The sequence below is a fragment of the Gossypium hirsutum genome, chromosome D02 (genome assembly GCF_007990345.1).
Source record: "Gossypium hirsutum isolate 1008001.06 chromosome D02, Gossypium_hirsutum_v2.1, whole genome shotgun sequence".
Classification (NCBI taxonomy): domain Eukaryota; kingdom Viridiplantae; phylum Streptophyta; class Magnoliopsida; order Malvales; family Malvaceae; genus Gossypium; species Gossypium hirsutum.
This window is the reverse complement of record NC_053438.1, coordinates 36,718,481-36,736,665: the sequence shown is the minus strand read 5'-3', so window position 1 is coordinate 36,736,665 and position 18,185 is coordinate 36,718,481.

The following is an 18,185-nucleotide window of genomic DNA, read 5'->3' as shown; positions in this document are numbered from 1 at the left end:
ATCGGATCACCTTGAAAATAATTTTAGGTCTGCAAATTTTGAGAAAATAGGTTCGGGAGTCGATTACGCACAAGGAAGGGTTATTACCCTCGTGACGCCCAAAATTGGTACCAAATTGATTGTTCAATGTCTTAGTGTCGAAATTTTGAAAAGATTTTAAAATACGATCCTTTTATTTTTGAATAAAATGAATTGGAAGATAAAGCTCATTTATTTTAAAGAAATAAACTGTTACACTCAGTAAGTTAGAGTGCAACATTTCAAATCCTTAAAATTAAGCTTATTCTGATTTTTAAAACCTATGCGTTTAAGAAGGATATTCGATTATTCGGGTCAAATGAGAAAATCAAAACCCAATAAGTTAGGGCTCGATTTCACAAAACTCCTAAATATCAAATATTGCCTTAATTCTCATTTATTAGAAAAATCCTCGCCTCGAGAAAATAACATGTCATATCCAATGCGTTAGGACACAGCGTGTTGAATTCCCGAGAAGGGGTTTTTATTTGAAATTTGTATGTCAAAGAAAATTTGATTATTTAGATTCGACGAGAAAAATTGGAACCCAATACGTTAGGGCTCAATTCTCTTAAGGATTCCAAACTTCGAGTATTTTGAAGATTTTTGGATAAATTGATTTTGATATTTAAATCTTTTGAATGAATAATAATGAAAAATCGGTTGTATAATAATGTACGATGCGCAATGACAAATAGTAAACTAAAGCATACACTAAGGAATAATGAATAATCAATAAATATAAGCAAACAAACAGAGCAACAATAATCTCTATTGTACATCATGCTAATATCACTATTTACATTCAAAAACTACAAGAAAACGAGTCAATTAAGGCAAATACGGACCAAATGTACGAGTTTTGAAATAACTAAAAAATATATATAAAAAAGAAATTATATTTAAATTTAAAATAGATAATATATAAATAAAAATTTGAAATGAATTAAAAATATGGTTAAAAATAAATACTACATAAAATAATAGTGTCCAAATAAATTTTAAAGTAAATATTATATAAAGAATAAGTCAAAATACATTAAATAATTTATGCACGTATATACATGATGAAGATTAAACAATAATACATAATAATTCTTGAAACAAATGTATAATAAACCCAAAGTGGTAATACAATTTTAATTATCATATAAAATAATACTACATTTAAAAATACGTAATGAAATTAACCATTAATATAATAATACTTAAAGTAATAATATAAATAACAAAATTATAGTACGTACATAGATAAATAAACATATAAATAATAAAATTAATAATAACAATAGTAAAGGTAATAAACTAAACAAAATTAGCAATAATAATGAAACAGAGGATTAAATTGACACTAAAGCAGTAATTCAAGGGATAAAATCTAAAATAAATAAAAAGAAAGGCCTGAATTACAAAGTGCGAATGACATGGGGAACTGAAAGGGTAATATTTCCCACTCTCCAAAATGCAGCGTTGTGACGAGGACCAAAATGAAGCGGACATCAAATTAAAGGGCGAAAATTAAAAATGAAAAAAAAATTGATTCGAACGCGCTACTAAAGAGGGAGGACCATCTGCGCAAATATCTCCAAAAGGGAGAACATGCGGATCCCCCCAGGCGGGTCAGGTCGCGCACACGGGTTGTTGGCTAATACGACACCGTTTTGGGAGCCACTGGTTCAGGCTCCAAACAGTGTCGTTCCATGCATCATAGAAGGGCCAAAACCCTAAATGGCAGCCCCCTCTTCACCTTTTTTAAAATGAAAAGAAAAAAATAAGTAAAAGGAAAAAATAAAAAGGGAGAATGCTCTCCTCTCTGCACCGTTCCAGTACCGGAAGCCCCCCCACATCCATTCGACTCCGATCCGAAGGGAGGAGGGATCCGGCGACACCAAACCCACGTAAGGTCTTCTTCTCTTTCTATTTATTATTATATGTATATAATAAAATAAAATAAATAGAAAGAATGAAAGAACAACCCCAAAAAAACGCAGAAAAAAATAAAAAGAACCACCCTCAAAAACCTCTTTTGTTTTTGTATTTCAATCGCTTTTTTTCTGATACAGTGTGCGTTCCCCCCTTTTTACAGATTCTCCCAATGGCTTTATAGCCGAATCGAAAATAAAAATAAGAAATACATCATTTTTTCTATTTTTCTACTATTCTGGTATTTGTTTGTGTTTGTCCCTTGCTGCTGTTTTCTGTGCGTTTCTGCAGGTACGGATGTGCGCGGGCGTGCATATGGCGTGGTCCCTGGTGGCGCTGTGGCTCGTGGGGCCGAGGGAAAACCCTAGCTGGGGCGCTGGAATGTCCCGAAACCCTAGGGTTTCTTGTTTTCTCTGCCTTGGGCTGATTCAGGCTTTAGTTGGTTTGGTCTTTTAAGGTATTGGGCTTAAGCTAATGTATTCTTATTGGGCCATTCGGGCCATTGTAATTTGGGTTTAAATTTCTGTAAATGGACTTTGAATTTGTATTTAGAGTTCATTTTTTATTTAGGCGGGCCCGGGCCAAAATTGGGCCTTACAGTAAGTATTGTAAATTACATATTCAAGAACTTGAGGAAATTCAATGAGAAGCATATGAAAGTGCCCAAATTTATACAGATAAAATCAAGGCATACCATCATCAAAAGTGAACCTGTACAATTTGTGGTAGGGCAGAAAGTACTACTTTATGACCCTACACTAAGAATCTTTGCAGGTAAGCTCTGAACTAAATGGTTAGGGTCTTTTTTTATTACTCGCATATTTTCGCATAGTGCAGTTGAAGTCAAAAGTGAAGAATCTAGAAAATTCTTCAAAGTCAATGGACAGCGATTGAGGCCTTTCTATGAAAATTTTCAAGTATACATAGTTGAGGAATTAATCCTCGAAAAGCTGATTGAATAAACTTTCAGGTCGTCGAGCTAATGACGTTAAACAAAAGCGCTTTATGGGAGGCAACCCAAATTTACTTTAATTTTTTTAATTTTTAATTTTAGTTTAATTTAGGTTAGAAATAAATAAATTCTTATTTAATCTATTTAATGTGTTATTTTCCAAGAATGTGGCAGAGGTTGTCAACTTTTCGAAAATTTGATACCGATCTTGGCGTGGGTGCACCATGTTAAGTGTTGTCATCTATTTTTCTACAAACAAACACAACACCCCTAACCCAAATAATAACCCCGAAACCCAAAACCACTTAACCTACCTATCCCATACCTAAAACAAACCCAATTAGCCAAAACCCAAACAAGCCCAACGAAACACAAAAAGAAAAAGAAAAAGGGCCAAATGACCAATAATCAGCCAAGACAAAAAAAAGGGAAAAGAAGGCCCAAACCAGCCAAAATGAAAAAAAATAAAAATAAAAATAAAACCCTCAAGCCCTTCTGTAACACCCCTTACTCGAGACCATTGCCGGAATCGAGTACAAAGCGTTATCTGGCTTAACTTACTAATTTGGAGCATAAAAATTTGCTTTTAAAATTAATTCTCTCACGTTCAATCAATATGTCCCTAACAAGCATCCTCGAGACCCTAAAACATTCAATGAAGACGATTAGGGTCCAAACCGGGAATATTAAAAATTTTCCGATTACTTAAACAAATCAAAATAATTTATTTCACTATTCACAATAAAACTGTCCATCTATGCAATAGTCAGACTACTATAGTCGTAAGTACGGGTAGTACTCGACCACCTAGGCCACAATGTGCCCAATGCGATAGACGTCATCCTAGAGAGTGTAGAGCAAATGAAAATGCTTGCTTTAGATGTGGTACACCAGATCACTATATTCAGGATTGTCCCGAAATAGTTAAAAGAGAAGTAATACTGAGTGCGAGATAGGGAAATGCTCCTACTAGAGGCAGACCACAGAGGAATCTGGAAGTTGGAGCAAGTAACAGGGGTACGCCCAGAGACTCAACTGTTAGACCAGATGTTAGAGCACTCGCAAGGACATTCGCTATCCGTGCTCGTGAAGAGGCATCCTCCCCTGATGTGATTATGGGTACATTTTCTCTCTATGATACTAATGTTATTGCTTTGATTGATCCGGGTTCGACCCATTCCTATGTTTGTATGAGATTGATGCCTAGTATGAACATGCCTATAGAATCTACTGAATTTGTAATTAAAGTATCAAATCCATTAGGCCAGTATGTATTAGTAGACAAAGTATGTAAGAGTTGCCCTTTGATGATTAGAGGTCACTGTTTTTCGATCGATCTCATGCTATTGCCATTTGATGAGTTTCATGTGATTCTTGGTATGGATTGGTTGACTGCCCATGATGTGATAGTGAATTGCGAAAAGAAATACTTTGAGCTGAAATGTGAAAATGGTAATATTATCCGGGTTGATTCAGATGGTTCTCTCGCTATGATTTCTGTTATGTCTGCTCAGAAATGTTTGAGAAAAGGGTGTGAAGCTTATCTTGCTTTTGTATTGAACACTAGATATCAAGAGTTGAAAATTGAATCAGTGCCAGTGGTACGCGAGTATTTAGATGTGTTTCCAGAAGAATTGCCAGGTTTGCCTCCTATTAGAGAAGTTGAATTTGGTATTGAGTTGATTCCAGGTACAACTCTTATTTCTATTGCTCCTTATAGAATGGCCCTGTTGGAATTGAAAGAATTGAAAGCTCAGTTACAGGAATTAACTGATAAAGGTTTTGCAGGGCCTAGTTGTTCTCCATGGGGTGCACCAGTGTTTTTTTTTTTGAAAAAGAAAGACGGTTCGATGGGATTATGCATAGATTATCGACAGCTTAACAAAGTAACAATAAAGAACAAATATCCACTGCCTAGAATTGATGATCTGTTTGACCAATTGAAGGGAGCTACTGTGTTTTCCAAGATAGATTTGAGATTCGGTTATTATCAGTTGAGGGTTAAAGAGTCAGATGTTCCAAAGACTGCTTTTCGGACTAGGTATGGTCACTATGAGTTTCTTGTGATGCCATTTGGCTTGACTAATGCTCCTGCTATTTTCATGGACTTAATGAACCGAATTTTCAGACCTTAATTGGATAAATTTGTAGTTGTGTTCATTGATGATATTCTGATTTATTCTCGTGATGAGATTGAACATGCCGAGCATTTGAGAACCGTTTTACAGATTTTGAGAGATAATAAGCTTTATGCCAAGTTTAGTAAAAGTGAGTTCTAGCTTCGGGAAGTTGGATTCCTTGGACACATTGTCTCAGGTGATGGTATTAAAGTTGATCCGAGTAAAATTTCAGCAATTGTTAATTGGAAGCCTCTTAGAAATATATCAGAGGTTAGAAGCTTTCTTGGATTAGCTGGTTATTACAGACGATTTGTAAAGGGATTTTCCATGATAGCTACCCCGTTGACAAGGTTGTTGCAGAAAGATGTCAAGTTTGAATGGACTGAAAAGTGTCAGCAGAGTTTTGACAAGTTAAAGGTATTGTTGACTGAAGCTCATGTTTTAGTACAACCATAACCGGGTAAAGAATTTGTGATTTATAGTGATGCATCCTTGAACGGATTAGGTTGTGTACTTATGCAAGAAGATAAAGTCATCGCATATGCTTCCAGACAGTTAACGCCACATGAGAAAAACTATCCGACGCACGACTTAGAGCTGGCTGCCATTGTATTTGCGTTGAAGATCTGGAGACATTACTTGTACGGTGAAAAGTGCCGAATATTTACTGACCATAAAAGCTTGAAGTAGTTGATGACTCAGAAAGATTTGAACTTGAGGCAAAGAAGATGGCTAGAGTTGATTAAAGATTATGAGTTAGTGATCGATTCCCACCCGGGAAAGGCAAATGTTGTTGCTGATGCCTTGAGTAGAAAATCTTTATTTTCATTGAGAGCTTTGAATACTAGTTTGGCTTTATCTAATGATGGTTTCATTTTAGCTGAGTTGATGGCTAAATTGATGTTTCTCGAAGAAATCTATGAAGCTCAGAGAAATGACATTGAGTTGCAAGCTAAAAGAGCTCAATGCGAGTCGGGAATAGGGTTTTATTTTCAGATCTGTTCTGATGGTTGTTTGATGTTCAGAGACAGAGCATGTGTACCAAAGAATGATGAGCTTATTCAGAAGATCTTACAGGAAGCATATAGTAGTTCTTTGTCTATTCATCCAGGTAGTACAAAGGTGTATAACGATTTAAAGAAAATATACTGGTGGGCAGGAATGAAAAGAGATATTTCAGAATTTGTTTCTAGATGTTTGATCTATCAACAGGTAAAGGATGAACATCAGGTACCTTCAGGTTTATTGCAACCTGTGTTAGTTCCTGAGTGGAAATGGGACCGAGTTACCATGGATTTTGTAGCTGGGTTGCCGTTGACACCGAAAAAGAAAGATGCAGTATTGGTTGTGATTGATAAGTTAACAAAGTCAGCTCATTTTATTCCAGTTCGTATGGATTATTCACTTGACAAGTTGGCTGAATTGTATGTTTCAGAGATAGTCAGACTACATGGGGTACCATTATCAATTATCTCAGACAGAGATCCGAGATTTACTTTACAGTTTTGGAGGAAATTGCAGGAAGCTTTGGGTACAAAGTTGAACTTCAGTACAGCTTTCCATCCTCAGATCGATGGTCAGTCAGAGAGAGTTATTCAGCTACTTGAAGATATGCTCAGATGTTGTGTTTTAGAATTTCAAGGTAGTTGGGAGAAATATTTGCTGTTGGTAGAGTTTGCCTATAATAATAGTTATCAGTCAAGTTTGAAGATGGCTCCCTATGAAGCTTTGTATGGACGTAAGTGTCATACACCTTTGTATTGGACAGAGCTTAAGGAAAATCAGATTTACGGGGTTCATTTAGTCAAAGAAACTGAATAGAAAGTAAAAGTTACCAGAGATTGTTTAAAAGCAGCTTCAAACAGACAAAAGTCTTATGCAGATTTAAAAAGAAAAGAGATCGAGTATCAAGTTGGTGACAAAGTGTTTTTGAAAGTATCCCTGTGTAAGAAAATTTTTAGATTTGGCAAGAAAGGCAAACTAAGTCCACGTTTCATTGGACCATTCCATGTGACTGAAAGAATTGGGCCCTTAGCATATCGGTTAGCTTTGCCAACTGAGTTACAGAAGATTCATAATGTATTCCATGTGTCTATGTTACATCGTTACCGTTCCGATCCGTCACATGTGATCTCACCGACAGAGGTTGAGATTCAGCCAGACATGACTTATGTTGAAGAACCGGTAAAAATTCTAGATATAGAGATTAAGCAACTAAGGAACAAGAGTATTGCACTTGTGAAAGTGTTATGGAATAGGCATGGGGTTGATGAGGCTACATGGGAGCCCGAAGAGGCTATGCGAAAACAGTACCCAAATCTCTTCACAGGTAAGATTTTCAGGGACGAAAATCCCTAAAAATGGGGAGAAATGTAACATCCAGATTTTGGGCCTTGTCGGAACAGTGGTTTCGAGACCACAAATTCGATGAGGAAAAAATTATTTTTACTATATTTTTATGGCCTACAATTTCACGGAATGATTTCGTGAAAATTTAGTTCAAAAATTTTGACGTTTTGGCACTCAATTTAGTCAAAAGGACTAAATTGTAAAAAGTACAAAAGTTAACTTATACATGTTAGAGGTGTCCAATTGTTATGAAATTTTAAATTGGAGGTCTTTATGTGGTTCTTAATCCATTGGATAAGTTATGGACAAAAATGGACATGAGATAAGTGAAATAGGAATTTTTTAAGTTAGGGGCATTTTGGTAATTTGGTAATTAAAATGAATTACAAGGGAAAAAGATGGCAAATTGTGGTCATCTTCTTCATTTGGCCAAAATTAGCAAGGGGTGAAGCCACAGTTAGGGTTTTCAAGCTTCCAAGCTCCATAGTAAGTGATTCCAAGCCCCGTTTTTAATGTTCTTTACGTTTTTGAAGCCCCGGTAACTTGATTTAGCTTATTCTAGCAATAATTTAACCTAGGATTCATATTTAGAAAAATACCCATAGGTGAAATATGTTTATTTTGATGTTTCATGGTAGAATACGAAGCTTGGAATTATGTTAAACAACTTTTGCTAAGCGATTTTAAGTGAAAACGAGTAAAACGACATAATCGGTAAAAATACCTAATGTTCATAAGTGTTAGAGTGGGAATTTGATGTTTCCATAGAATGGAAAAATATTCAGAATGTCATAAAACATAAGAATAAGGGATGAAGTTTAATTTCCGAGCTTTGGGGAAAAAGTGTCAATATGTAAAAGTTTAGGGGCAAAATCGTAATTTTATCAAAGTTAGAGTCAAGAGCTATTTTGATAAATGTGAGTATTAAATAAACTAAATTTGATATTATAGATCAAGAAGAACGAAATCTGGGGTTAGACCGAGGAAAGAAAAAGGTTGAAGACTAAGTTGATAGATTTGGTCATATTTTGTACCGAGGTAAGTTTACGGTAAATAAATACAAAATTTCAATAATTATTATTAATGCTGCTATTTTCCAGCAATTATATATTTATTTTATGAAATTATATAATGTTGACTCAAGTTTGAGATGATAGAGAATTAGTATTAAAAAGTCTCGTTAAAACATAAGGAATATATCGGATGCAAATGTCATGACATTTGGGTAAAGAGATCTCATGTAAGACCATGTCTGGGACATGGCATTGGCATCATTGAGGTTATGAGAGGTCCCATGTAAGACCATGTCTGGGACATGGCGTTGGCACCGAGATGAGAGGTCCCCCGTAAGACCATGTCTGGGACATGGCATGGGCACTGATATGAGAATTCTCATGTAAAACCATATCTGGGATATGGCATTGGCAGTACAAGAAACATCCCATGTAAGACCATGTCTGGGACATGGCTTTGGCATTTATTATCAGAAAAGAGACCCAAGTATCCTTATTATTCCAACGTGGCTCAACGAGCTAGTAAACAAATTATGTTCCATGAAAGTTCAGGTAAAAGCATAAATAGCAAATTCAAGTGAGTAATAAGAATTAAGAACATATTATGTTATCAATTGAGAACCAACATTTCAGCAAGAGAAGAGTAAGTTATAATCATGAGTTATCTAAGTAAACAAGTGAACGAGTAAGAGAGGAAATTAAAGATCATGACATTTGAGTATAATTATTTGTGTTAAATGTTGTTATTTATTTGCTTGTAAACTTACTAAGCTTTATGCTTACTTCTTTTATTTTCCTTCTTTTATAGTATTTCAAAGCTAATTCGGGGATCTTCAAGACGTCGAAGAGCGCTCACTCTATCAACAAAAACAACTCAGTATTTTATGATGATCAATCTTTGAGCTATGGCATGTATAGGGACTTAGTTGTTTTGAATGTATGTCCTTATGATATTGCTAAAGGATGATGTGTAAATATGTGATAATGTTTAGCTATTAAAATGGCTAAGTAAGAATATGTTTGGTATTATGAATGCCTAGGTAATAGTTTATACTTAGAAATTATGAAAGAGTAAAAATTTGCAATGAAACAGTTTTGGGACAGCAGCAGTGACATGACTTTCAAAAATCACCAAGGATAGTATAAAATGAATTAGAAAGTGAATAATATATAGAATTAAATCTTATCGAGTCTATTTTCAAATAAAAATAATTGTGTGGGTAAATAAATTTTATATTCTGAGATACTTGCATTTTGGTTAGACATGGTCAGAATGGTTTTTGGAGTCCCCTGTTCTGAATTTATAAAATCATTAAAAATTGTAAAAAAAATAATTATGAGTTATAATTTATATGTCTAGATTCCTTAGTGAGTCTATTTTCTGTGGAAACAAGTGAGAACACCATATGAAAATAATACAATTAGAAAATTTATTTTTAGTTAATAAAAGTTAGAACTGTCAAGCAGTGAAATAGGGGAGAATTTAATGAATAAACTGTACTAATTGGCTAAACCAAAAATTCTAAAAATTTTATGGTAAGATAATATTTGAGTCTAGTTTTAGGTAAAATTTACGGATCTAAATTTTAAGTTTTGTAACTCAAGTTATAGTTAAATTAGTGACTGTTGCGCAAGTGCACAGCATTATGGTGAACAGTGAAATAAATTTTAAGAGCAAATTTTTATGCCCCGAACTAATAAGTTAAGTCAAGTAACGCCCCATGCTCAACTCCGGCAACAGTCTCGGGCAAGTGGTGTGAGACAAAATCGGGATGTTACACCTTCACCCTACCTCTCCCTTTCTTTTTCTTCTTTTTCTCTTCTTAATGAAAACCCTAACCCCCATTAACACCATCTTGCCGACACCATCTCCAGATACTACCACAGCACCGATCGGTCTCTGATTCTTCACTCTTTTTCTTCTTTTCTTGCACCATCGTACAAGAAAAACAAAAAACGGCACTAATTCACCAACACCGTCGCTCATTTCATTCCTCATTTGCCGCTATCGATCATGGACCCCACAGAACTATCGTAATCTCACTGTTTCTCTCATCGCCAATTGGCTCTCTTTTTTTCCCTGAACACCACCGTTAACCTCTCATATTTCTTTTTCTTCTTCTTTTTTCTTTTTAACCATACCCACCGAACCCCAAACATCAATCACCGTGAAATCGCCACTGTGTTATAAACAAACGCCGTTTGTTCCTCAAGCCCATACGCAAACCATGGTTTGAACTAGGAACCGAGCAACCGATAGGTTCCCGACTTCCCTTAATTGCGAACAAATCTGAATTTTAGCACGTCCTATCGTCGATTTAGATGATGACGACTCGGATATGACTCCACCCCCTACAAGACAAATGGCTGCGCCTATTAGAAATTGCTGCCGACGAAGCCCAACTCTAATCAAAATTCTTATCAGCCCCTAAATGTCTCCATATTTCTGATTCGACCCCTCTTCAATTGCTCATCCTTCAATTTAATCATTTTCTGCTTGTTTTCGAATTAAAGGATTCAAATTTTGTTCCTGACAAGATTTAAGCATAAAATTTACCAATTAGTAGAAATTAATTCAAGAACAAGTTGATTTGAGTACGTAAAGTATGCAAAATAAATATGCTATCAAATCCCCCCAACTTAGCCTATGTTTTTCCTCAAGCATACTGTACGTTCATTCACTAGAAATTATTCAGTAACTTATCAAAAATCAAGCCTCTTTTCCACAACCATGATCAATGCAAACAATTTAGGCGAAAAAAATGAATAAGTGCTCAAATACTTAGTTTGATCAACAAGTGTCCATAAAACTCAAACAAATATGATAGTTATTTCATTTAATTAGTGGGCAGGTGGGACTAGCCTAATTTTTAGCATATGGTTTATGTATAAATAGGTGGCATGGTGGAGTTGAAAAAATACACCTTGATTTTCCTGGCAATTGAATAGAAAAAAATCAATTTATTTTCTTTCTTACTATGCATGAAAGAGTGCAGGCATTCTGCCAACTTTTGTTTCCATTTCAATATTTTAGCTTAATTGTTTCCCAAGCTATTCTCTTTTCTCCTACCACCATTTCCATTCAAATCCACTTCCATAACCAACCAAAGCAAGATTAATTTCATGCTTCATTAAATTCAAATTAGCTTTAGGCCGGTATTCTTTTCGGTCAGGAATCGTGAGAAATGTATCCGCACTAAAAATTCTTCAAATCGGTATTCATCATATCTCCAGAATATCAGGATTGACAAACTCATCCCTTAAAGTTAATTCGATTTCAATTCAAAAAGCGCGTTGGGTTAGAGTCATTTTGCTGGACAGATGGAGAGACGATTCAACTGTGCAGTATTCAGATTTTCGTGAACAAATCAATGGAGATAGTGATCGGACTTAAACGTCTTGTGTGGTTGAGGTAGTTGATCCGATTTCAGTTCTTCAAAACGCAAGGCTATCGATGTCTTGAATCCCAGACGCGTGTATTGTGGTTAGATAATCAGTAAGGGTTGGGTTGCACAGTGTACTAGAATCAACTAAGATAGGAAGAATTGATGGCTAGGACGTTCTTAGCCGCTATAACGAACTTTTTGTTTGGAGGAAAAGATCATTTTTGAGGATTGATTCAGAGACCGGACTTCACTCAGTCTAGGGTTAAGGCTTTACAATTCTATTTGCAAAATCCAAATTCATTTTCTAATTTAATTTTACTTTTGATTCTTTAATTGCTTGTTTCTGCTATCTCAATTATTTAATTTCTAGACATTTCCAACTCTCCTTATTTATTTAATTTATTTTTCAACAGGTTCATTTGGAGTCGTGGGCACGACTATTGCCACGATTACCGAAACGAAGGAAATTATGTTCACAAAAAAAACACGAAAGCTGATCATAATTACCAATCCCTGTGGACTCGACCCTACAACTCTTTACTACTCTTTAGAGTTATTTTATTATAGGAATTTTTTTATTTGGTGGTTTCGATACCCATAAAAAATTTATTCCATAAACATCCACTAACCAAAGCTTTGGTATTACTACCCACTAAGTCCCATAATTTATTTTTTTATAACTGTTTAACACAATTACTAATAAATCTCAACTTTTACATCTATTACACTTTAGTCCCTTTTTACTTAATTAATTATTTGAACTTTAAAATTTCACTACCAAAATTTTGTATGACATATGTAATACCATATAAATACTAAATAATTAATATATACTGACTCACTAGCCGAAATTTGTAGTCTCGAAACCTTTACTCCCGACAATACTAAAAACGAGTCGTTACAACGGAAGAAATTGAGAAATTGAGAAATTGAGAAATTGAACACACAAATTTAATGTGGAAAAACCCCTCCAAAGAAGATAAAAAATCACGGGAAAAGATTATTTTACTATAATGGCAAAAGAATAAATAGTACAAAAGATGGAGATAAAAAAACTAAACCCCGGAACCTGAAAATAAAGAACCCTCAAAACGTTAACACAAAATTCTCCAAAAGTGTTATGAGTTCTAATATTTTAATAAGTGTTTTTTTTAAGGTTGTAAAAGAGCCTATTTATAGGCTAAATTCATAGGTCAACTAAATTATACTAATAAATGTTAAATATATTGTACTAATAAATACTAAATCTTCTGGAAAGAAAATATATTTTGTTTAACTTGACTTGCAAGCAATCTCTTAGAATTTGGGTCACACAACTCTAACAATCTTCACCTTGACATAAATTCTCACAACGCCATCTTTGTCAAAGCCCGCCACAGGCCTATCTTGAGCTATGTAGAGAATTAGCTTAGTCGAATTTGTGCTTAGAAGTTGGAAGACTTCTATACTTCGACTTGTGCACTGTCAAATCAAAACTAACACAAGTCTAATTTCACAAACACAGTTATAACACCCCTAACTCGTATCCGTCGCCAAAATAGGGTTTCGAAGTATTACTAAGTAACCGTAATCTAAATCATTCATTTCAAACATTTAAAAAAATCATAATATAACTCATCATTAACATGTATATATCAAGCATTGCTTCAATTCACCATACCATACTATGGCTTCAAACACAAACACATGTTTACTAAACCAACATTACACTTATAACCTCATTTACAATCCATCCATAAAATAAATATCATCTAGACATCCTAGGTACATGCCAACACAAAAGATAAACATCACCACATTTGAGTTCGGGATCATTGTTGGATGCTAAATCGGTGATCAAAAGTGAAGTACCTAACCTGCACACGGAAAAACAAAACCGTATGCTGAGTAAAACTCAGTGATACTTCTATGTTCCAAACATTTAAAGACAAGAGAATACAAAATGCACAATTTAATTATGAACACATATTAATGACTAAGATCACAACTATCATATGTCAACCTTTTGAATTCATACATATTAGCACATCATTTCATACTACATTCAATTTACACATGCTATCATATTTCATTTGATTAACAATGTCTCAATTCACACAATTGCTATATAAATAGCTATTCACATATCCAACCATATTTCATTTAAACAAGAGCATTATCCATTCCATATTCAATTCATGAGTATATAACTTATATATTCCATGTGTTTACAACATATTTCACATTTCATTTTCAATTCACCATATCACTTCCATTTCTCATATCATGTCATTTCAATATCAATTATAAAATTTATTATTTATTTACCCCTATTAACACGACTCGGACTTGGACGGATACACAGATCCAACCAACACACCAGTTTAGCACCTAGTGCCTCATCAGATAAATCCAAAGTAATAACTGCACCCAATGCTATATAAATTGACACCTAATGTCTCATCGGTTAAACCGAAGTAAATTGACACCCGGTGCCTTATTGACTCGAAGTCGAAGAAATCTCTAAACTCTTCCTATCCTATGTTATGCCATCTATATCTGACTCATCCCGATACAGTTAATAGGGTTTAATTTCACATTTCAAAAACAACCAATATCCAACATAATTTTTTCATATAATCACATATACACATGAATTTAATTCAATCTATAATAATCAATATCCAACTTTCACATTAGCACATATATTCCTTTCAATTCAATCATCAATACATTCATAATTTATATACCAATTTAATCCATTTCAATCAACTATCAAAATGTCAAATACTCACCTAAAACACTTACCATATGCATTAAATCAAATTACAACAATTAACAACTATGTTCGAATTATAGAAATACAAACCGTGGATTTCGAGCTATTCGACGTCGATTTTATCCTTCCCCTTTTTAGTCGAGGATTCCGGTACGACATTAGCTACGGAATTAAAAGAATTAAAATTCATCAATACAACACAATTCAATTTCATATTGAATATTTAAATTTTTACTCAATATTTTCCTAAATTTCAATTTAGTCCCTAAATTGAGACTAATTTTTATTCTTTACATTTAATATTTTCATACAAAATTCACTTTAAAATAAATTTAACTCCCTATTTTCACTTAAACCCCTAAATTTCAATTTTTTTCACAATTTAGTCCCTATTACTCAAAATTTACAATTTATTCTACAATTTAATCCTTTTTCATTTCTAGCTTAAAAATCTATCAAATTAATCCCTACTACTAAAACTATCCAACATTAACAACATTTAAAATCTTAAAAATTGCTAAAATTTCAACATGGGTTGGGTAGTACTTAACACCAGGATTCTAAAAATATAAAAATTACAAAAAAAATGGGACTAAATTGACTAACCAATTGAAATTTGAAAGTTTGAAGCCCTTAGGTCATGCGTCTCCTTTCTTTTTTCTTTCTCTTTTTCTTTCTTAATTTTGCATGTCTTTCTATTTCTTTTTCTATATTCTTTCTTTTAATACCTATTTTGTTTTATTATACTAATTATTATTATATAATACATGTATACATTTACTTAATAATTAAGATTTCTTAATATTATAACATATTTTTATAACATATGCCGTCCACTATACATATATATAGGTATAATTACTACATTGGCCCTTTAATTAATTTTTAATTCATAATTCAACTTTTAACTCAAATGTGATTTAGTCCTTATACCTAATTACATTTAATTCAAGTCAATTCGCTTAACTAAAACCTAATTAACTACACAACTAACTTTGTAAATATTTATTAAAAATATTTACGAGTCCAATTTATGGAAACGGAGTCCCAAGAATTACTTTCTGATACCCCTGACTATCGGGTCGTTACAACAGTGCCTCCACTCCAACGAGTTGCCTTCACTCCAACGAGTTGCCTCCACTCAAGACCTGCATCCAAAAGAGAACCTCTCTTCAACGAAATGGTCACACCTTTTTCCCTCCTTTGATCAAGTTGTCTCCACTCCAAACGAGTTGACTTCGACTTCGTAATGGATAAGGGACATCCAGTTTCACCGGTCACTATAGAACCTTCCAGAATATAAAGACTGTCACTCCTTTTACCTTTTAACAAAACGAGAGCCCCACAAGACACCTTAATATTTCTCGACTCGATGTTGATTCTGCAACCTTTCTAGTCTAAAAAACTTAATGAGATAAGATTCTTTAGTAAATCAGGTACATACCTAACATTTGAGAGTTTTCTAATTGTCCAATCGTGCATCCTAATTTTAACAGTACCAATACCAATTACCTTACTGGATGAATCATTTCACATGTGCACAACTCCACCTTCAACCGAACTGTATGTGAAGAACCATTCTCTATTGGAACACATGTGGAAAGAACATCCCGAATCTAGGATCCACTCAGACGTAAGCTCAGAGCTATTTCTTGTTGACACAAATGAGAAATCATCATCGCTTTCATCGGTCAAATTGGTACCAGTTGCATCTTCTTTGTTACTCTCAGCAGCCCTTTTATTTCGCAGTTTATAACAATCTGCTTTGACGTGACCGAACTTCTTACAATAGCGACACCTTTTGTCTCACTTTTTTTATGCTACCAAAATGGAAGCTTGCCTATATGCCTCGCTATCTGAACCAAATTCATTGTCGAGTTTGTTTTTACTCAATAAATGACCCTTCACATCCTCAAACGAGAGTTTGTCTCTGCCATAAATCAGGGTCCCCTAAAAAACTTGTATGAAGAGGGTAAATAGCACAAGAATAGCATAGCCTAATCTTCATCGTCAATCTTAACCTCAACATTCTTTAAATCATTTAAAAAAGTAATAAATTGACTAATGTGATTTCTAAGAAGCTCACAGTTATTCATGCGAAACGTAAATAGACGTTGTTTCAACACTAAACTGTTAGCCAGAGACTTAGTTGCATAAAGAGTTTCTAACCTTTTCCACAAAGCGAATGAGGTTTTCTCCATCAATACCTCCTGCAATACCCTATTCGTGAGGCACAACTAGATTGCAGACAGGGCCTTTTCATCAAGCTTTTCCCATTCTGTCTAATCTAGATTCTCAAGCATTTTTTTTAGTAACGACCTTTTTTAGGTCGATCTGAACTAGAATTGTCGCCGTCCGAACTTGTCACGGATTGAAATTTGGACACTATCGAACTTCTCAATATCAAACCATGTTGCTGTCATCTCTGAACGGGCTGATAGCACTTGTTGGGGATCGACCTAATTAAGTAATGAACAAGTAAAAATAGTGGAAGAAATTGATAAATTGAACACACAAATTTAACGTGGAAAAACCCTTCCTAAGAGGATAAAAAACCATGAGTAAAGATAATTTTACTATAATGGCAAAAGAACGAAGAGTATAAAAAATGGAGATAAAAAACTAAACACCAAAACCCAAAAATAAAGAATCCTCGAAACGTAAACACAAAACTCTCCAAAAGTGGTATGAGTTCTAATATTTTAATGGGTGTTTTTTTTAATATTGTAAAAGAGCCTATTTATAGGCTAAATTCATAATTCAAATAAATTATGTTAATAAATGCTAAATATATTATACTAATAAATACTAAATTTTCTAGAAAAAAAATATATTTTGTTTAACTTGACTTACAAGCAATCTCTTAAAATTTGGGTCACACAATTCTAACAATTTTTTCTTTAATTTTTGTATTTTCTCTTAAATTTAATATTAAAACGGAAAGTGGAAAGAGAATCCTTGGACTCTAAGTTTGGATTCAACAAGATTTGACTTGCACTCCATTATTGAGCATTTTTAACCCTCAAATCCTTCCTGCATAAATGGTGATATGTTAATTTCTTATGGATAGCTAAATTTCTTATGGATAGCAGTTTATAACAATCTGCTTTAACGTAACCTAACAAATTTCGCAGTTTAAGCCCTTTTATTGTTGCTACTTTAAATCTTATGGATAGCTAAATTTCTTTATGGTTAATGGTGTATGTTAATTCACCATCAAAAAAAATTTTTTATATGAAGGTACAATTTTTTCCTACTGAAGATTAGTAGATCTTAATTTCCTTTATACAAAATATATATAAATTAAAAAAATAAAATAGAATTAATTGTTATGTTATATGATGAACATATTATCTACTCGAGAAAAGTAAATATATATTTTGAAATTTTAGTCTTTTTGTAAATTTTATGTATCTTTTTAAAAAAGAAAAGTACATTTTATAATTTCAAGAATTTTTATTATTGTATTTTTTCTAATTTTTTTTAAACAAAATTTTGAATTTTTTTCTGAAATTTCTTTTAATTTATTCTTTTTTTATTTTTAAAATTTTATTTTGCAAAAAGAGAATTTTCAAAAAATGGAAAATTTTTATATATCTATATATATTTTTTCTATATGTTTTCTGAAATTCTCTTTATTTATATTTTCGCTATTTTTTTGGTATT